This window comes from Amblyomma americanum, chromosome 6, assembly GCF_052857255.1.
Source record: "Amblyomma americanum isolate KBUSLIRL-KWMA chromosome 6, ASM5285725v1, whole genome shotgun sequence".
NCBI lineage: Eukaryota > Metazoa > Arthropoda > Arachnida > Ixodida > Ixodidae > Amblyomma > Amblyomma americanum.
The window spans coordinates 102,974,813-102,996,579 of NC_135502.1; the positions used below are offsets into that span (position 1 = coordinate 102,974,813).

The following is a 21,767-nucleotide window of genomic DNA, read 5'->3' on the forward strand; positions in this document are numbered from 1 at the left end:
TTTCCCTTTTTTGTTTCGCCTTCCGGCACCTTCATTTGCGCGGCTTTACTTATGCAAGCCATGGGGAGTTGCTAAACTCTTATCCCCTCAAAAAAAAAAACACTATCCAACATCTTAATTAATGCACTGGCGGCTGCCGCGCTAGCGTGTTTTGAACTCAACATGCCTCGAAAACTCTCTACTTTATTCGAAAATCGGCTATAACGTTTAGAGGACGTTTTCAAGAATACAGCGGCTTTTTCGGTGCCTTCTGTAGATTGTGTCCCGCAAGCGTACTTGCTCAACGACATAAAGGATTCCGTTTGCACGTTGTGATAGAATGTAAGGTAAAGACCATTATCTATGCTTTTTGAAAGGGTGACATCTGTATATGGCCTGATTTTCATCATTGGTGGAGTATCGTCATATAGCACGCGTAGGCCAAGTTGTGTGGTCACATATGCAATGCACCATGTATGCCAAATAGACCAGACAGTGAAATAGTCAGTATTGCAGACGCGAAATGATAAAGGTAAAATTTTTGCACTTATGTTCGAGTTGCCATGTGCTATACCTTACTATAGAATCAAGACATTACCATATCATGTTGTTCGCCTCTCCGCAGAGCGCTGATTTCAGTATCGGTTCGCTTTGCGCTTAACATCCCCTTACACTTCCGGTGAGGAAAGAGCCTTCACGGACCGCATCGCGTGCTCGGATTTCCTTCGTAACGATCACTATAAGGTCTCTTTTATTGTAATTAGCCACAGCCTGAGACTGTTTTCAGTTTTGTCAAGTGTTCTTTTATCTGGTTGTCGAGTAAGAGCTTTCATGTCTGTTAAGTGATGTTTTTGACGGTTCTGCTGTTACAGGTAGAGCTGAATTATTACGACAGGCAAAAGTAATGAGTCGGGAGATAATGGCTTTATATTAACGGAAGCGTCGGCAATTGTACAGCAATAATAAGCGTGCCGCTACTTCACTTGGCGCTTCTGAATGCCTTCCCAAGCGTTAGAGATAAAAAAATAATGGTGTTTTCTGAGCGTATACCGTCTTCAGATGTTTTGGGCTTCATAACGTACTGCGCTTGTAGACGAATGTTTACAGATTATGAACATCATATATCGCAAGAACGAAAACATAGAGGAGAAAACTCTCTTGGTCAAAGGAAACAGTCAAAAACCACACTGCAGTCCCTGCATCAAGCTCGATGTAAAGCTGACCTGTCCATTAATATCCCCGAGGTTTAAACCTCCACTTGAATAAAAATATACGTGTTGACGCACGAAGAAACGCCGGCGAGGCGCATATTCGTGCAAGGCCACGTAACAGGTTTGGAAAGGATAAAAAATACTTTGGCTGGCGTAGAGATTAACCCAGGCCTGAAAGCCGTGTTCCCAATGATTCAATTGCGAGCGACGGCATCAAGCGCCTTGGAACGAGTACGGCGAACATACAAGTACAAGAAAACTATGCTCTCAAGTTCCGTTAGGGGAATTTTTTTTTAAAATGCCACTGCATGTTTAGCCGCCAGGGTACGCTCCGACCAAATTGCTCTTGACACATCAGGCCGCAATCGATTCACGATGGATGAAAAATTGCTACATGGTTTCCATTCTTATTTTTTGCCAGAATCCAGTCTCTTACATTCCCTCAGTGTCCAAGATATTAACCTGCTCTTTCAATAAAATTTTCATAGATAGATAGATAGATAGATAGATAGATAGATAGATAGATAGATAGATAGATAGATAGATAGATAGATAGATAGATAGATAGATAGATAGATAGATAGATAGACAGACAGACAGACAGACAGACAGACAGACAGACAGACAGACAGACAGACAGACAGACAGACAGACAGACAGACAGACAGACAGACAGACAGACAGACAGACAGACAGACAGACAGACAGACAGACAGACAGACAGACAGACAGACAGACAGACAGACAGACAGACAGACAGACAGACAGACAGACAGACAGACAGACAGACAGACAGACAGACAGACAGACAGACAGACAGACAGACAGACAGACAGACAGACAGACAGACAGACAGACAGACAGACAGACAGACAGACAGACAGACAGACAGACAGACAGACAGACAGACAGACAGAGACAGACAGACAGACAGACAGACAGACAGACGGACGGACGGACGGACGGACGGACGGACGGACGGACGGACGGACGGACGGACGGACGGACGGACGGACGGACAGACAGACAGACAGACAGACAGACGGACGGACGGACGGACGGATGGACGGACGGACGGACGGACGGACGGACGGACGGACGGACGGACGGACGGACAGACAGACAGACAGACAGACCAGACCAGACCAGACCAGACCAGACCAGACCAGACGGATAGACGGATGGATGGATGCATGGATGGATGGATGCATGGATGGATGGATGGATGGATGGATGGATAGATAACAAGAAAGGCTTCCGGTTGGTTACTCTGTTAGGACTGGTGCTTGGGCGAGTTGGTATGCCATGTTTAAGAAGAACAGCGCGAAAAGACAAGGACCACAGCTTTACGCCGAATCATACCTGCTGGTCGTTTGAACCGCGAAGCAACAAGCCTCTACTTCCATTCGCATCGTCGCGTTCCAAGCTAGTTAAACGTGCCGTGGCTAAGTCATGCTATTACAACGCTCTAAATAAATCTTGCATTCATGCTCAACAAGACAGTTTCAACCAGCAAACTGATCGCCTTGTAAAGACAGGATATCCCAAGCAACTGCTCGTGTCCGTTTCTGAATCGATGCTCGCAAGTTTAAGCAAAAACAACAAGAATGATCTGACAGAGTCTGCCAAGGAAAAAGAAAAAACAACAGTTGTTCCTTACATTCATAAATTTTCTCATAAGCTAAAGAAGATAGGCAACCGAGCTCAAGTAAGAGTTGTTTTTTCGGCTCCCGAAAAGCTTGGGAAATTGTGTAAACGAGTTAATGATGAATTCACGCCAAAAAAGTGTTCCATAAAGCATGAAAATAAGTTTGTTGCATGCCAAGAAGGTGTCATTTATTCTATTCCACTTTCGTGCGGGAAACAGTATGTTGGCCAGACGGGCAGATGTGTGAACGAGCGCCTAAGAGAACATAATATCACTGTTTATAATACTGTTAAAGGGCACCTCGGCATCCACTGCCGAGACTGCGAAAGCAAAACGTGCCAACCATTCTTCCAACAAACAAAAGTGTTAAGTAGACACCCCAATACGCTGACTCGAGAAATCATTGAAGCTGCTGAAATCGCCCGGCTAAATGACGCATGTATCAGTAGTCCCTTCATATCTTTGTCAAAGAAAGAATTAGAATTTTTATCTGCAAGGAAGTAATGCTGCTGTATCTGTTTGGTATTTTTTGTGTGCGTGGACAAGTGTGTATCTCTCCTTGTGTTCTTTTTGTTGCTTAGAGCCTGATGTATTTATTACCACGTTCCGAGCAATAAATCTTTAGTTGAAAGTCAGCGCTTGTCTTTGTGTATCATCCTGTGGTCCTTGTCTTTTCGCGCTGTTCTTCTTGAACATGGTTACTCTGCACCGGACAAGGGAATGAGGGCATTAAAAAGGGAAGTGAGAAAGAACGGGAGGCACAGTCACAATCTGTCAATAAAGGCAATCGTTCGTAACAAACCAAACAGTGCCTTGTAAGCCTTGATGGCAGTCGACTGTTGGGGCCACGGACCGAGGGTCTTGTCCTCTGTGAAAGAGCGAGTATTAAGGCGGTCCAGAGCACAACGCAGCTTATGTTTTTCGTCCCCAAAGACCTGGCACTCACACAGGAGATGACTGATTGTCTCTTCCTGGACACAGTTTACACAGGAAGGGCTGTCGGCTATCCCGATCCGAAAAGCATACTGATTTGTGAAGGCAACGCCAAGCTATACACGGCACAGTAATGTTGCTTCGCGATGCGCTATGTCACATTATAGACGGAGGCGCTGTCCAGTGTCCAGCGCCATGAGGCGACGGGTGCAGAACTCTCCCGTGTTCGACGCTGCAAGTATGAGTTCCAGCCTCAAAGAACGAAGCCCACACGCTGTATCAGTTCTCGTTACCGGGATATTGACAGGGATCGCGTCGTTGTAGGCAAAAGGGCCGCTTTGTCTGCCTGGTGATTTTCATTACCGCAGTGTCCTGGCAGCCAATGGAAAATTATGTCGTGTCCTTTCGATATGGCGTGGTGGTACAGCTTGCGGATTTCTGCAACGAGCTGTTCGTGTGACCCGCGGCGTAGTGCAACTGGCAAGGCTTGAAGGACATCATTAGAGGCGATGAAAAATTTCTAGTCATGTGAGGGTTCCTGACTTATGAACTGAACTACAGCCCGTAGGGAAGCTTGTACCGCATCCGTTGAAGAGGTGAGATAAGTAGTCCTCACCTTCATAAGATTGACCTGGCCGGTATCACCAACGACCCAGAAATACTTGATGAGTTTACTGAGCCATCTTTGTGTACATGTATGCAGTGATTATCGTTGAAATGCAGATGATCCAATGTCATTTGGTTATGAGCAGGCACTGATAAACCAGATTTCTTAGTAATTCCCGGAAGAGGGGTGTACCCGGTTTTCATGCAGACTCCATATGGATGTGCGCGGGCTTGAAGCAGGGGTCAACTGCGAAGGAAGGTAGGCGAAATGAGCTTCAATTACTTTTACAAATGCAGTATGTGGCCTGAGTACTGAAAGAGCTTCGAGATGATGACTCGGAACTCTTGTGCGGTGGCGAATTTGTGTTGTCTTGATGTGAACATCAATGTATGTAGTAACAGGATGCTCCCTTGCGACAAGAACAGTGGCTGCTATTGAGGCACACTAAGGCAGTCCAAGGCAGATACGTAAAGCTTGCGCGTGTACACTTCGAAGTGTCTGATCTTTGTCTTTTAATATTTCTTAAAATGGGAAACCTGTACCGCATGTAGCCCCGCAACAGCGAACTGTACAGTTGAAGCATCGAGTGCACAGATGCGCCCCAGGACGTTCCCCCAAGGAGGCAGAGGATATGAAAAATCGCTGCCAGACTCTTCCCCATGTCGTAGAAATGGGGACTCCACGAAAGGTTCCTATCGATAACAATGCCAAGGAAGCGGTGGCTTCTCTCATAGAGAATGGCGTTGCAGTTATTATTTATGGGGCAACTTGTCATATTTTTGCGTGTGAAAGGCACGACGGAACATTACACGGTCGAAATATTTTGGGCCCTGCTGACGAAGGTAAAACGTCAATATAGTTGCCGCCTTTTAAAGTCTGGCACGAACGTGGGGACGGCTCACGCTTGATGCCTAAATACAGATATTATCGGTGTATATTGAGATATGAAGAGATTGTAGCAATGAGTCAACCAGGCCGATGAGAGCAAGGTTGAAGAGAGTTGAGCTCAGCACTCCACCCTGTGGGACTCCGCGCGAATTTAGATGTAAAGAGGTCGGTCCGTCCTCAGTCTGGACAAAATATGACCTCTCTGACAAATAGCTGCGTATCGAGCTGAGCATGCGGCCTCCAATTTCAGCAGCTTGTAATGCGTCCAAAATGGTCTGTATTAAGTTGTCGCAGGCACCCTTGATATCCAAGAAGAGCGCCACGGTCAATCTTTTCAAATTTCTTGGTGCTGGACGGATATTAGAATGTCAAACGCATGATCGATAGAACACTGGCCACGTCGGAACCCAGACATAAATCCTGGGTAGATTTAATATCGCTGCAGGCACCGTTCGACGCGTGTTAACAAAATGCTTTCTATGACTTTCGCGCCACAGCTGGAGAGTGCAATTTTGCGGTATGCTGAAATGTCAAGTGGTGATATTCCCATTTTAAGAAGTGGAACCAAACAATTTTCCTTTCTTTAGGAATTATGCCGTCACACCATGACTTCTTGTAGGCATCCAAAAGAGCCCGTCGTGCCTCTTGGCCAAGGTTGGCGAGTGCGGAGTGTGTCACACCATCGGGTCCCAACGATGATTACCTTCTACAACAACCCAGCGCAGCGTCAATTTACTCCATGGAGAACAGGCGATCTATTCCTGAATCCCGCGGGAGAAGAACATCACTGCAGTGCAGCGTTGTGGGTGGGGAATAAAATATAAGTGTGTCGTGAAAGTATAAGGTATTCAAAATACAGACACAACACTGCAATCCTGCCTAGATTAGCTGACCCACATCAGATCGATTTCCTCGTGATCTTATGAAGCCCCAAGGCAAGGCTCAATCACTGATTCTTAAAAGGGCTGCAGTTTTTCAAGACAACCGCCCCACATCAGTTCTCCCTTTCCCCAGATAAATAGCACACGAATCACTGGGGTGCAAAAAGCAACTGCGGCTTACTTTTCATTGTAATCGTATAACTCTTTTCTGAGAGGGCTAATCCGAAGATCACCATTCATGGTATGCCCCGCCTCATTGTAATATTCTTTCTACGCAGACAGAAATAAGAGGCACTAAAAAATCACATTTTTCTAACCAGACAATGTCAAAATTAAAGGGCGTCTGAGATATTGCCATGACTGCGCATTCACGGACGCGGAGAATTTAATTGAGTGCCGTGGGTGCACCCTGCGCACATAAATTATAGCCTAACCGCCGCGTCTGTTAATGAGAGGCTCCAAGGAGAGAGCACGGCCGCGGGGCTCTTCCCGATTGCCAGCCGTGAGCGTCGATTTTCGGCCAAAGAGTTTTTCCTAATTTAACGCGACACCTTCTGGACTTAGGCAGAGTTCTTTGAGAAGAGTAGGGCGACAAAAAACGTCTCGGAAAGTAGCGGGTTTTATGAAACCCGCTATTTACCCTTGTAAAAATGGTCTAAAGACTATTTATTGACTTCTTACGGTCTTCGTTGCCTGGCTATCAATACATACTTCTTGTTGCCTATTCAAAGTCTATAGACTGTCAATCGAAAAATGTCTGCTAAAATGAGCGGCCATAAATATGTAGATTGTCGATGGACTAACTGAATGATTGGTATTGCCTTTAGTCCATAGGAATTGCCAACAGAAGGTTTAGAGAGTTTATAGGCAGAAGTCAATATAAAGTCTATAGACTGTGTAATGAGATTTTCGCGGGGGTAAAGCGTTTAAGAACTGCGTTCTGGGGGCTGAAAAAAACAACAAAACAAACGTATGTTGGGCTCATTATGAGCAAAAATAGACACCATAGCCTCCATTCAAAAGGGTCTGATTTTAAACGAGAAAGAAACCGAAAGAGAAGTTAAACTCACATAAATTTTTAAAGAAAGAATACCGGCTTGCCGAAGAATACCCTTCACACACACGCCACCCTGTCGTGAAGCGATAGAACAAATGCGGTAAAAAAACTGTTTCAGAATACATGTATACAGTACTGTGTAGTCGCGTGGTTTCGAAAATTTTGTCCTACAAAATACCACTAAGGGCCAGTCGCTAAGAGTCGCCACCAAGAATGTTACGGCTGTTGCCAACACCAGTTGGCTACAAGAAGTCATTGTTAATACGCGTATTTCAGCTTTTTATACGTGCTTCTGGTTCGGTTGCTCAGGTTCCAACATCTTGGTGTGGCCAAAAAAAAATGCAGGACGTCCAACTCTCTGTCTCTAAAACGCACGCCTGTTGGACGAATACCTTTTATGTGAGCACTGCAGAGGACGTCGTAAGAGCTAAGAAAACAAATAGATTGCTGTTCAAGTAAATAGCTGAATGTTAGTCACCAAAATTGCTTTTTATACTTGCGGCCAATGTAGAACCATAATGTGTAAGCGGAATATATGTGATTAAGAATAAAGCTCTGAAATAACATTTAGCCTAATACTGCTGCTATGTCGGCGCCGATGTTGCAGCAGTTTTGTGTTAAATGTTATTTCGCCAATGTGGTAGCAAAATCTAACTTGGCAGCGTTAATTCTGAAATATGGTCTATAATCCGCCATTCTTTATAGCCATATATGCGTGGCCGCAACAAAACAAAAAGTTTACAATGGTGCAGATAAGACCGCAGCTGTAATCCAAATGTTGTTCAACGCGGATGCAATGTGTAACACCGGTTCTACACATTTTGTGGTGGTGCTGAGAATGCCGGGAGCAAACAAGCACACTGAGGTGTCACTGAAACTATCCTTTTCTTGGATTGACCACTCAGAAAGAACTGAGCAGCTCGGCAACGGCTGTAGCAACTAATGTTATCGATGGTCGTCAAAGAACACAATGCCCACTACTCTCGGCCGCGGCGCATTTCAATGTTTGCAAAGAACCTGCAACATAAGCCTCAAAGTAACTACGATGGTACACCTTGTCCTTTATCGCGTCAAAAAAGTGATAAAGCCGCACGCAGGCGCCTTTAGGGAAGGATCAAGAAAGATTAAATGTATGGGCTGCATTACCCGCCTCTTAAAAAATAATCGGGTCCCGACGCTGCTAAATGCTACGAAGGGTGGGAAAAGATAATCTGTGTGAGCACAAACACAAAGCGTATACTACACCCATGCTATGCGGGCGTTTCAAATGTCTTCCATCCGTGTGTCATTCGACTTGACTACACACTAAACAAATTCTCACCCTTTAGGGTGCAAATCAGCTGTCCCCAGACCAACACCTTTTTTCAATTGTTGGGTGCTAAAAAAGGGTGCAGAGATCAGCACCCTTAAGGAAGGGTGCACTTAGTGATACTTTAGAGGACGTAATGGTAGCACCCTCATTAAAGGGTACTATTTTTCCATAACGCCTCTACGAATGCATGTTGGAAGGGTGCTCCACGTTGATCTACCCATGAAGCAAAAGCCTTGAACTGATGCGCGCCATCTAAACATTCATGCTGTGCATCCTTCCTGAAGGGTGCTGATCTCTGCACCCTTTTTAACCCCCAAAAAGGTGTTCGTCTGGGGACAGCTGATTTGCACCCTTGAGGGTGAGAATTTGTTTAGTGTGTACCGAACTTACGCTGCTACCCGAAGTTTTACAACGAAATTCGATTCAAATGACATTCGAGTCGACGGAGCTCCGCGGAGGCATTCCAGATTTTGGAATGCCTTCGAAACGGAGAGTCCGAACCGACCAATAGTCGTCGCCGCCACCATCGCTTTGCCCCGCCCAGAGCCGCGCGACTGCTTTCGGCTGTGCGGCTGATCATTTCGACTCCAGCTGCTGGGTTTTTCTTCTATTTCTTTAGCAAATAGCTCGTTTTCTGCCTAAGTGAGAGCTGGAAGACAATTGTACACTAACAAACATTCACCGCGTAGCGCGAAATTACCTAGGAGTGCGCCGAAGAGGACGACTGCCCTCATAATTTTGTTTACATGGCTGCGTACGTACAGCTAATGCTCTTTTGCATGATTTAAAACGCAATCTGTGTTTTAGTTCTATTAAAAAAACCTTTTCCTTTGTACCGGTTGTACCCCTGCTTGTTTACGCAGTGTGACAATATGTGGGAACCGCTGCTCCGATCGCTCGCCTGAGAAACACTTGACAGGCGGGCATCGTGTAAGACCGGGGCTTCCCGCTAATCGTCCCGACTTCTTCCAATGTGACCAGTACTTTAATTTTAAACTACTTTATCTAATTGTAGGTTGGGTGACCATTCGCTTTAACTGAAACGGAATAACTTCTTATCCACAAACTAGCAACGGCGGCGGCTGCTGCTGGCCGGAATGCAGCGCTCGGCCGTCTGGGTCACACCGGTGCCGCCGGTTCATCGTATGCTCGCCCCACGATGAAAGGAATACTTTATTTCAGGTCACTGTATCAAAAATGAACTCGTTGACCATTTGCATTAGCAAAACTTGTGAATTTTCTCTTCACCACAGCCGAAGTCACAGACCAAACCCTGCAGACTCGCTAGGCCTAGTCGTCGCGGAAGACAAGTGAGTCGTCGCCGATTAAAATTAAGTTGGCAAGATCTTGTCGCTGGTGAGTGTTCAAGTGTGCACATGTGAAATATGGCCATTCGTCTCGCTTATTTTCAATACGGATAAGGTGAAAGTGCGAATGTATTCACACCGTAACCTCATCAACGTGTTTTCCCTCAGCCGCCCACCTGCCGACGACATGAAGGCAGACCGTCCGCCGTTCGAATTCGCCGGTGTCGTTGGCCTAAAAACTTCTCCCACAACAATCATATGCTGCAGTTGACCGTGGTAGTGTCTTTGTCGCACAAGAGTGGCCGCAGTGACCACCGACACCGTCGTTGTTGTACACTGAAATCGAGCAGAAGATTTCGAATACGTTTGGAGAGAGTTGTGTGGCACCGCGGGAGTCCGTCCAGTCCGAAGGCCATGGCTTTCTCGAATGGCATGGGACACCGTGTGACATCGATGGACAAACGTGGCCAATAGTGCTTGTTTTGAATTTTGGCGCAAGAGTCCTGTGAGCCCCCCGTTGTACAGAGGTCGTCTCGTCATGTGGAGCCTCAAGAATTTCTTCCCGAAGGCTTGTATGCGTTAAAAAAAAGGTGGTCGTGGAAGCTGCTATATTCTTCTTCGTATACATACTTCGTTCCGTAGACAAGTGGACGATAATTGGCGCTTGATCACTTCTTTCTTCTGCGGGGCGATCGACTACGACCATGAATATCGTCCGTACAGTTACGGGTGGAAATGTTATGTAGCCTAAATGATGGCCGTGGACTTCTTCTGGATATTCTAATACAGTTGACCTCGACCTTTGACGGGAAACTGCTTGCGTACGAGAATGAACTTTTCAGCCCATTATTTTTCTGCGCGAGGACGGCGCCTAGCCCACGCTGCTTGCGTCGTTATGAGTTTATGTATTGGCGTCTTCCTCGCAAAAGACCGATGGAAGCTCTACATGACGCTGAAGTACTTTTAAAGCTAACGCTTGCAGCGCTTCCAACTTGAATGTCATATCCGCTTTTAAGAGCTGGGTCAGAGGATAGACGATGGGTGAACAGATTGCCAAAAATCTGCTCACAGCTTTCTTCTCCACCTAAAACGGAAACTGGGCAGTAAAAGTGTAGGTGATAAAAGAAAGCTTCCAAGGTGGTGATGCACGTGTTTTTGCTTCTAGAAGCCCGATATCTGGGAAATGACAAAAAACAAAGGTTTACTGTGAAGGAAGGAAAGTAGCTCCTTTTGTGTAGTCACTGGCGACGACGTGGTGAAGGAAGTTCAGTTTTTGCTTTAAGCTCAGTCTGCATTTTTCGCTGGTATGCACTCATGTCCAATATTCGGAGGTGATCTCAGTCTTTCTGTTTTCGACAAGCAGAGTTTTACACAGCAAATGACTAGAGGACCTGGATTCCAAACCACGAAGAGCTGCGTTGATTTGATCTAACACACTCCTGTCTTTAGTATGTTTTCAGGGTTCAGAAATACCTACATATATAACTCGCATGAGCCCAACTTTAAGCACTGCACAAAAAAAATTTTTTCCAAAGGCTACTGTTGAGATGTTCGGAATTGAGAGCACGAGCTCAAAGGAACAGTGTAAAGGGCAGCGTTCTCAATCATTCACAAATAAACCGAAGCCTTGTGAATCAACGCAGATGTGTTGCACTTTCATGTGCTCATTATCGAATTTCATCAGCGCATTATCGAAACACACGCCGGGCTCCTTGTTTACAGAAGGCAGCACGCGGCATATGTCGCGGTCTGCGTTCTTTGTAATGGATTTCGAAGAGCTTTGCGCGCGGAGAAAAGGGTGCGCTCTGTCGCGAAAAGGAACGCGCCAACATTCTGCGCTGCCCCTTTCGTCGCGCCGTCGGCCATGGCGAGGCGTATAAACGCTTTCGGAGCACGGCTCAGCTTATTGGCTTAGCGGCTTACTCAACCAGGTGAATGAAATAAAAACGAAGCTCTCCTGCTCTGTCCGCCGTTTCTGGGTAATGGGCTTTGTCGGGGGTTCCTCGTCGGGGCGGCAGGAACTGTGTTCATTTGTAAACAGCGCTGCTGGCGACGTCAGCTCGAGCAGAGTGGCGTCGTCATTAACATTCTGGGCCAGTCCAGTCGATCGGGTGACCTGGGCCGGAGGGCGGGGTGAAACAAGTTTTCACTCAGGTCTCGTAAATCTGTTGAGGAAAGTGGGATTTATCGCTTTCTGGCAGGGAGGCAGTATTGTCCAGCGCGCTTGGAGCGGCTGCCCTCGGTTGTGAACGAGATTCAATTGTCCGCTGCCTTCCCTCAAGTGGGAAACTTTGGCCGTGCATTGTTGTTTTATCCGTTCTCTAAATAAAGAACAGTAACGTTTCACTTTTCATATATTTGCCAAACTTTACCTTACCATAAAAAAGATGCGTTTCGTTTCGTAGCGGAGAGCTTTCTTTTTAACCCATCTCATTTGTTGCCATTTGTTCTATGTATTTGTGCTTCTTTGTGAGCCATACACACGACCCAGCTTAAGAATAACAATTTGCTACCAATACTAATTTTACACATGTGCATAGTTTTTCTACCAGTTATTTTATGAAAGAGAGCGCTAGTTCTAAAAGCGTCTTCATGGGTTAGTGTGCATTTTGCAACTGCACCCTGTCCTAATATAAGAGCTTATGTGGCCATTCATTCTTACTTCGAACACAATGTTGCGGCGGCGGCGTTCTCCTCGACGTCAGCTTGACAGAGCGTTAACAGCTCGTTTCAATAGGCGGACATAGACGTTAGTTATGCAGGGAGAGGATGTGACCCTGAAGAATTCGAAGATACAGTGGGTAACTATGAGCCAGAATAGAAAAACAAACACGAAGGCGGAAAGGTGAAGTTTAGAAGAAAATTGACAATGGTGTTGGCAACTGTTCCAAGCAGTAGTCTTGCAATGCTTCGTTTATGGTCTATGAGGTTTAACATCCAATGCGACTCAGGCTATGAGGGACGCAGTGGTGAATGGCTCCGGAAATTTCAACCACCTGGGATTCTTTAACGTGCACTGAGATCGTATAGTCACGTGGCTGTGGAATATCTTACAGTCAGTAGCACCAATAAGAGTATTCATCAGATCATGGGTAATGAGCAGCCTGTATTAAGTGTACACAGACAATTCCACGCAATTTGTTTGCACTTTGAAGCCCCCATTCACATGTTATTGTCAGCACTGTAAAGAACCGCGGAAGACTAGCGTTAGGTGATTATTAGGTAACTTAATGTCAACAATTTAAGGCGAATTTTTAGTTTCGAATCGGAACAAATCTTTTTCCACCTATATGGTACATCGAGGTATCAAGAAAATGGTTGTTCGACGGAACAAACTAGTGGATAACTTTTTTTGAGGCATTTACAACGTTTCTTCAAAACTCGTAAAATTGTTGGAAACAGTAAAACCGAAAAACCAGAATGATTGAAATTAACGCCTCGGATGTCGCGAAATTTTGTTCGAAAATTTACGTTACCCTAATAGTCCAGCAAACAGCTGACAATATTGCTAGTGGAAAAATCTCAGCTAAGGAATGACAGACAATGTGATGCCTCGCACAACATTTCCGACATATTATTTTGCAGCGTTCGCTCGTAGGCATAAAGAAGCACCCAGTTTTTAATCTTAAGGACGTTAAATTGGCCTGAAACAAAGAAATCACTGATCTGTAGGGGAGACACTGTGGGAAAATGGTACAAGCTCGCAATGTACACAGTTCTCTAGAAAGCGCCATAGAGCATTAGCATGACTGCCGTGTATGTCCCGGAAAAGCGGGCTCCTAAATCGAGGCCTAAAACAAAGACAATAACTTTAGGACCGCATATTATGAATGACATTCGTTATAACGTAACAGGTAGTGGAACCTCAACCAGTGAAAGGTTTGCGTTAATGTAAAGAAAACTGTAAAAATGTACAACAAAGATTCTTAGCCTCGCAGTCTCCGACACTATTCTGTTTTCAACGGAACGCTCTTACATTCCCTTCATTCAGGTACCCGCCTTTCCAGGCATCCTTAACTGCGGTGTGGCCTACATTTTTGTTGCTCTCAATATCATTCAGATCTCCAGTCTATAAGGAAACAGCGGCTGGGAACCTTGCGGAAGGTCTCAGCAAATGAATTTGCAATTTTAGACTTCGATGACTTTCTTTGTATCCACTTACTTAGCACCCTCAACCGTCTTTTGCACATGACTAAAGTTTTCGCATAGCACTTGGAACACCACAAAATTTCAGAAAAAAAATTATGGCTCTAATCCACGCTGTAAAGGTGGTTGGACAGCGAGGCTCTAAAAGGACACCCAATTACCCATTGCGACATCACTTGAGAATTCACACACGTGGCTCTACAAAAAGTGAAACCAGAGACAAGTGAAATGTGCTTATATTACTCTTTATTAGTTCACGATGACGTTCACGACTGCTTTATGATCAGTATGATATGCACATAGATTTTCAGTTCGAAGTGTATAGATATTCTTTGCTAAAGTTAAGTCAACGCATCAACCATGAATGTTGGTTGGTGGAGTGGGGAGCCCTCCACTGCGGCACCTTTTTCTCTTTTTCTTCTCGTAGTTCCTCCTTTATCCATTCCTTTACGGTGCGGTTCAGATGTCCACTGATATGTGAGGCAGATACAGTGCCATTTCTTTTCCCCAAAAACCAGTTTTAAATTTTCAATTATGTTGAATTGCATTGGTGAAACGGTGTTACCATTGTTCACACGCGCCTTATCATCCATCATGTGGTTTTGATGTTTGTTTTGTGTTTTTTCTTAATGAAAACGAGTACTGAGCTGTATGCTGTGTGCCTGATTGCAAAAGAGATTTATCCTTTATGTATTTTACATTTTTGGTGCTCTACTCCTTTATATTTTTATTTTATATATTTTTAAATCTTTGTGTATTTTGATTTCTAATTTATATTTTATTATTTTTATTTTTTTAGATCACGACTGCTTTATGATCAGTATGATACACGATTCCTATGCTGTTGGGTACTTTTCTCACTCAGAGTAGAAAGGCGTTTTTTGCTGACGACGCCGACGACAGGAAAATTTCTTTGGACGGTAGAGGTACACAGCTTCGCTGTAAAATGGTTAACATGAGCTCTGTTTATCCTTCGCCAGTTCAGATTCTGGTGGGGGCAAAATAATCCTAGTTGTTCGAAATGATTACGCAGACGTCCACTACTTTGCTCCTCACTGGCGTGTTTAAGCTTTGAAAGCAATACTTGTGCCGCCATTGTTTCTAAATTAAATATCGCTCGCGAATTGGTGGAATAAAGGTATGAATTCAATTCGAACATCAAAACCTTAGGTTAGATATTTTGACGTTAGCCCTTGGTGGAGTAGAATGAGATTCACATTGGTAGTGAACGAATATTTCTGCCAACAATGTGAAGTAACGATGAAAAAAATATACAGCAGCAGTATTCTCGGAATCGACTAACAGCCCTGCAATCGAGTTGTCTTTGCTTTCACATTGCGAGTAATATCGTAGTTTCATAGCATTTACATAGAAGTAAATGCCATGCACTTCCTTAATCGCGAGAAGGCAATTTGTGCCTGTTTTGCAATCGAAGTATTATACCTTTTTGCCATACAAGGGCCGGTTGTTGAAACTTCAGACTGATGTAGCCGCGCGAGCAAGGAAAGAATCCTACCGTGCGTTAAACACACGCAGAAAATAATGTTTTCTCCAAGAATTCAATTCCTTGATTCGCTAAATATCACAAAAGCAAGTGCATATACCGCAAAGGTTTTTTTACAACCTCCGCGCACTTTAGGCCTAACAATGGGCTGGCACTCAACGAGTCTCTCGCCGCAGCGGAATCTAATGCAAGCGCTTAGCAATGCTCACAAATACGGGCGAGCAGTCACAGCCGGTCTCAAAACATTTCAATTCTACCGTGGTTCTTTCAGTTCGCTGCCTCTAAAGATATTGATGAAATGTCTGACGGTATCATGGCGGATTCACGCTTCAGCGCATGGACGCCGTCGTGTACGCACCAACCAGATCCGTCCTACCGCCGCATATTACATTCTTTACATTGGTGTCCTTTCATCTGGCGGAGATGAATTGGCTGCGGCCGCATCCCGCCAATTTTACTCAACTGCGTCTGCTTTGAAAGTCAATCCTACCACGGGCGGCCTTCAAAACTTTCGGTCCTCTGAAGCCCCGCTGTTTTGGGCGGTTCTATTCAACGCGAACACTCCCGCAATGCGCTTTCTCTCAGAGCTGAACCTGACAACAACGTCGACAAGCGTGCCAACGCCATCCGTCTTCCATGAGAACGAATGAATTGCGCTTGGCCGACGCTGACAAATTTTGTGAGCGGTGAGCCGTGCACTGTGAAAACCTTTCTCCTCACGCTTCGGCAGCCCCAACGGAGGCAAAAAAACAGAAAAGAGAATTCATAAAGTTATAGAACAAGCGAGGCTTCTTTTGAAGACAGTACGGAAGCTTAAAATACCCACACCATGAGGGTTTTGTTTATTGCGCCTCTCTCGATTTCCCGAAGGAATACAAAATTGAAACGGACAACCTTCCTGCGCTAGGCAAGTGGGGAGCTAATATATTAGAAGCGGAATACAGCGGCCAGGCATATCGAGGACACATGTCCTGCTTGCTTGTGTTCGTAGGAATAACTTACGCCTAGTAAATAGGAAAGGAAAAACGTAAATAACTCTCAAAATCAATACATGAATGCGAACAACAGTCTCTTAACAAACCAAAGCCTATAGAGTAGGATAAGACACACTTTATTGCTCTAAGAAGGTCTTTCGGTCAGACAGAGGTCTTCATGTTCAAGCAGATGTCTCCCTCCGTCTTGCAGAGGTCGGCGCCCCTATTCCAGGGAACCGCTGAGTTTGGCCGCTCGCTGGGCATGGATGACCAATTGTCTTTGGAGGATTGGGTTGCCGCTGGAGAGCACACTCTCCCACTGCTCCGCACTCTGATTTTCTGAGCCATGGAATGCCTTATTTCTGACACATTCTCAAGTAGAATGGTATAGGGTGGGTTTTGCACCGCACCATGGGCAGATGTCCCTCTATCGGTTCGGGAACATTTTGCTAAGGATGTGTAAATTAGGGAGGGTTCCGGTTTGCAGCTTCCGCCAGTAAACTGCTTCTTGCTGAATTAATTTGTTCCGGGGAGGAGGATACTTTAGTCTTGTCTCTCTGTAATAATTTAGAATGTTGGAGTACGTCGGGATTACCGTCAAGAAGTCTTCGTTCAAAAGTCCTCGGTTAGTGTACTCGCGAGCGACTCTATCGACCCTTTCGTTGCCTTCTATCTCGGAGTGTCCCGGTATCAAGAAAATGACGTGTCTAATGTGATCTTTGGGCAGGCCTGCACGGAGTAGTAGGCCTGCGCGGAGCCCGGCCTCCCTCTTTCACCTCGTGTGTGTAAGTGTAGTCAGTTTGTGCGCGCGCGACGCGGCGTCTTTGCTTCCCTATTGTAGAACGGACAGCGAAAAAGACCTCACGGTGCAGTCTGCTTCCATGATAAGTTGAAGGTTCAGCGGTAGAGCCCGTGCGATCCTTGTCGCTTTTTTTTCTGCCGCTGTTTACCACACAGCACCTAATTCCACTTGGGTCTCTTTGTGCTTTGACGCTGAAACGGCTCTCATGACCACTTTACAAAATAAGCGAACAAGGTGAGAAGTGGCAACTGACGTCAATTGTCAGCAATGTCATTAGCACAAGATTAAATGAAGGTTTCGAACAACCGCCGGCTTTTATGCTGATATGATGTTTCCTCTCTGGGCGATCTGAGATCCCTCATCTATCCGAAATGTTGGGTTTGACATCACGCTTGCTCTCCTATCTTTGAGCCCCTAAGAAGAAATTGAAGGACGAAGTGACGCGCGATAAGCGCCTTGCTCACATCCGAACTCACGGGGAGCAAAACCAACAAAAATAGAGTATCATACATCTAGCCCGCTTACTACAGAATGGAGCATAGAAATTGGTTCACCTGCGCGTGCAGTAGCTCTGAAAGTGGAAAAATGCGCACAATATAGAACCAACTCGCCGAATCTTACATTCATTTTAAGTGTATTCTCCTGAGTCTCAGCCATCTTTATAGTTACGGCAGTAGACACAAATATTTTGAGGTACGCTTGCAAATTTGGGTACAGTCTTTTTTTTTTGTGCAAGCACTAAAAATGGTGGGTTGAGATAATAGGCACCAGTAAACCGTAGAACTATATGATTCAATGCTGCAAAGTTCTTCAGTCCTTTTTTAGTAAATCAGTTGCTGAGGAATATGTACGAAAGACACACTGCAACTTGATTTTCAGAAACAGGCTCTGAAAGATTGCGGTCGGGCTGCTTTATGTCCTATCTGTCGCATAGAAGTTGTGATGTGCACACGAAATCGTCGTGGGATTTCCGAACGCGGTGCGTCGACTGTGGTGCGCCATACGGCGGAGCGTTGCGCGTGGCAGCCCAGCGTTACGCGTGTGCGAATGTTGTGTGCGAGGCTACGGCGACAAAGAGCGTTGCGAGCACGAGGAGCGGTGTGCTGACGTGTCAGAAAACCGAGTTGTGAAGGGAGACAGCGCAGCGGATATTTGGTCATTCAAGCGTGGAGGTGGCAGCCGTCGGACGTTGGGTCCGTGCTGCCGCGGACCTCCCTTGGATCATTGACGCAAGCCTCCTGCGTTCCTTGCCAGCGTGGAGCTGGCAGCCGATGAATTGAGGGTTCGTTCTGCCTAAAGGCACCCTTGAATGGCCTGCTTTAAGTCTCTAGAGTTTCGGGCCGCCGTCGACGGGATCTGGCTACGATTCTCCTGCTGCTGCCAAGTTCTTCGGGCTGTTGACGCGGGAGACCACTGGCATCTCCCTGTGATTCTCTACGCTCCCAATACCACCTGGCTCCCTTCCGACGCTTCCTTCGACGCAACGCCAGAGACGTGTCGCACTACATCCACCCGCGTCCGCCCTGTCTGCACGGCAACTCCGCTTCACACGAGACACTCCACATCTGGCAAACTCTTTCCTTTATTGTGCACTGTTGTACGCGTGTTGAGTGTGTTTGTTCTTTTTTTTCGTTTCGTATCGGCTCTTTTTTTTTAATTGTAAATACGGCTTCGTTTTGTTTTGTCTCATCTCTTTGGTGCTTAGGTCGAACCTGCACGCAATAGCGGTCCCCTTTCGCAGTCGGGGACGCGTTACCCATCCGCGACAGAAGTATATAGCAGGGCAAATAAATTTTCTTTATTGTGACATAAATTTCAGACTGTGTATTCACGAAATACTTAAAGGACTAATATTCGCAATTGAGGTGGGAGGGCGCGCTAAAAAAAAAATTATACGACAGCTAGAATTGTAACATTCTTTCCGATTAAGCATATTTCAATTAACTGATTTTATTATTTAAAGTGAACAAAATTTGTTAATTATTTTTGGGAGTTATTTTTGTCATAAAATGAGTTAAATTTGCTACTCGCGGCAGCAATAATAAGAAATTTCTGAAAAGTTAAATTGATGAAACATGTGGTATTTATGTGTCTGAATGAGTGACCTAAGCAAATAATAATGACAAATGTAATGTGACGAATATTTAGAAATTAATTTTTGAAAAGAAAAGAAACTTGAAAAATTACCCATTGCCATCTTTTCTATACCGAAAATGAGCTTTTAAGTTTGAAGCTTTCGATCGAATCATTTACTGTTAGTTTGTTGCACAATCTGCATGTAAGGAATGAATGAAAAAAATTTGATTTCAAAATATTCATCCAGAAAAACGCAACAAAATTTTTATAATTTGAGGTGGAGTAAAACACTATTTTGAGAAACACGTCAGGATTTCATACCAAGTAAAAGGTGTAAAAAAACACACACACAGGTTTAAAATGCTCCAGGCTGATAGTTGAAGCCCTGGAGAAATTCAGTGTCGTGTACTTTTGTTCCTAGCTCATTTTGTGTCGTAATTTCATTTGTGTGGCGCATTCTGCACGTGCTGGTGGTCTCTTGCAATGCAAGCTTTTGTCGTGTAGTATCCTGGTTCGATGCCAGCCTGCCTCAATATAACCAGGTTGCTTACACTGCCATTATCAAAGTGTCGCACACCATCAACCAAGGGAAAGAGCAGTGTAGAGAAGCTTACGTACACCTCTTTTGGAGCCCGCTGCCATATGAGCACATTGAAACACTGATTTTCACTTTATGTTTTTCCATGCAGACACTTGATAGAAATCTACCTGAACATAGATACAAAGCTATCAGTCTGTTCAGCAAAATCATTTGGAAGCCCTCTTTTGTGCACTTATCTTCCTCCGCCGGGTGCTGCTACCGTTTTGTACCCACACCATCTGTGCCGTCCAGGCGGGCACAGGCGGTGCCTTGAATTCTTGTCTTCAGAGCTATAGAGCCCTAGAGAAAGAAGCTAGCTAAGGTGGCTTGTTTCCATGTCGAAATATTTTCCACATTTGGTTTACGGCAACCCCATAATATTTTTTGCAGGCGGTCGATAAGGGCATCAACTAGCTTTTCTTTATCACCTCAGCAGCAGCAGCCAAAACGCTTCTGGACACGCTCAATGCAAGCAAGATTCTGCACGCTGCTCCCTCCGTACATGTTCTTTACAGTGACTTACCTCTAAGAATTGCCATCGCCGTAGTAGTTCAGTTGCTTCAAAGCTATAATGTTGCTGTTGATATCTGAAATATTCTATACAAGCCAATAGTCTCCATACTACCTGCCCTTCCTTCATTGTTTGCTTGGCAAAAAGTGCGATTTGCTTTCCACTCCTGGTACGCAGCACTTTTGTAGTGATAGCTACAGTATGCCAGCCACTTCGCGAGGTCAACGTGGCTGCGCGTTGAGCCGCACCACCACCGCTTCGCCAGCGGTGCGCATGCACGGAGTGACGTCATAGCGCGCTGCTGGTGTGCGCGCGCGCCTCGCCGCTGCGCCGACGACGGAGCAGACACCACCTGGATCGTCAGTTGTGCGCATGCGCGGAGTGACGTCAGAGCACGCAGCTGGTATGCGTGCCGCTCGCCTACATTACGCTTGCATTTCGAGCCTTCAGCGTGGCGGCGCCGTGGCCACCGTGGTAGCTGCCGGCGGCGCGGCACCCCGGAGAAACCGAGTGGGGGAGGAGTGCAGAGAGGGAGAGGGTGAATCTACGTCCAGGGGCGAAGATGAAGAAGGAACGCCCACGAAACGCAGAGGCGAAAGTCTGACTTTGCAATTCGACTGAGCGAGTTCCACTCGGCCTACTGCAGATATCGCTTCAAGTCAGGTTTAACCAGAGCTAAACCACAGGCATTCTTTGGGCTCAGCTTGCTTTTGGTTTTGCAAGATTTTAATCAGCTGGAAAGAGCCTCATTATGAACAAGTTTTCCTCTGTCACAGATACACATTCGTTCAAAGAAAACTGCCCACACTTTTGTCATGTTTCACCACGCGAAACACCACAGTCAACGCTCCTCACGACGCGACTAATTTTTCAGCCAGAATCTGCCATCGACTCCACTGCTACTTTTGAAGCGCAGGTGTTGACATGTGGTGGAGGCTCCACCTGCATGCCCCTTCCTTGAGTGGCGCACTGCGTACACCACTCGAACATTGTTCTCGTTTGCACGCATCACCCTTTTCCATGCTTAAGTCGAGTGCTCGAACGCACACTCAACGCACACAACTGCACAGGTAGAGCATATCCCTTGGTGAGAGCGTTATTCGAGCTTTATTGATGTATGTGCATTCCGGTCAAGCATCATCGTCATCATCATCAGCCTGACTACGACCACTGAGGGGCAAAGGCTTCTTCCATGTCTCTCCAGTTAGCCCTCTCCTTTTTCAGCTAATCCCACCGTATCCACGCAAACTTCTTAATCAGCGCAGGTCAGAGCTATGGCGCAGCGGAGGGTACTAAGCATCTTAGGCTCCGAACAGGCCATGATTTGAATGCGAAACTGGCAACGTTTAAC

General features: G+C 45.7%; 1 pseudogene; it reads right to left on the reverse strand.

Moving 5' to 3' along the window:
- Nucleotides 1-20,334: 20,334 nt before the first annotated feature.
- LOC144095425 (uncharacterized) lies at nucleotides 20,335-21,557 on the reverse strand (annotated as a pseudogene).
- Nucleotides 21,558-21,767: the final 210 nt, after the last annotated feature.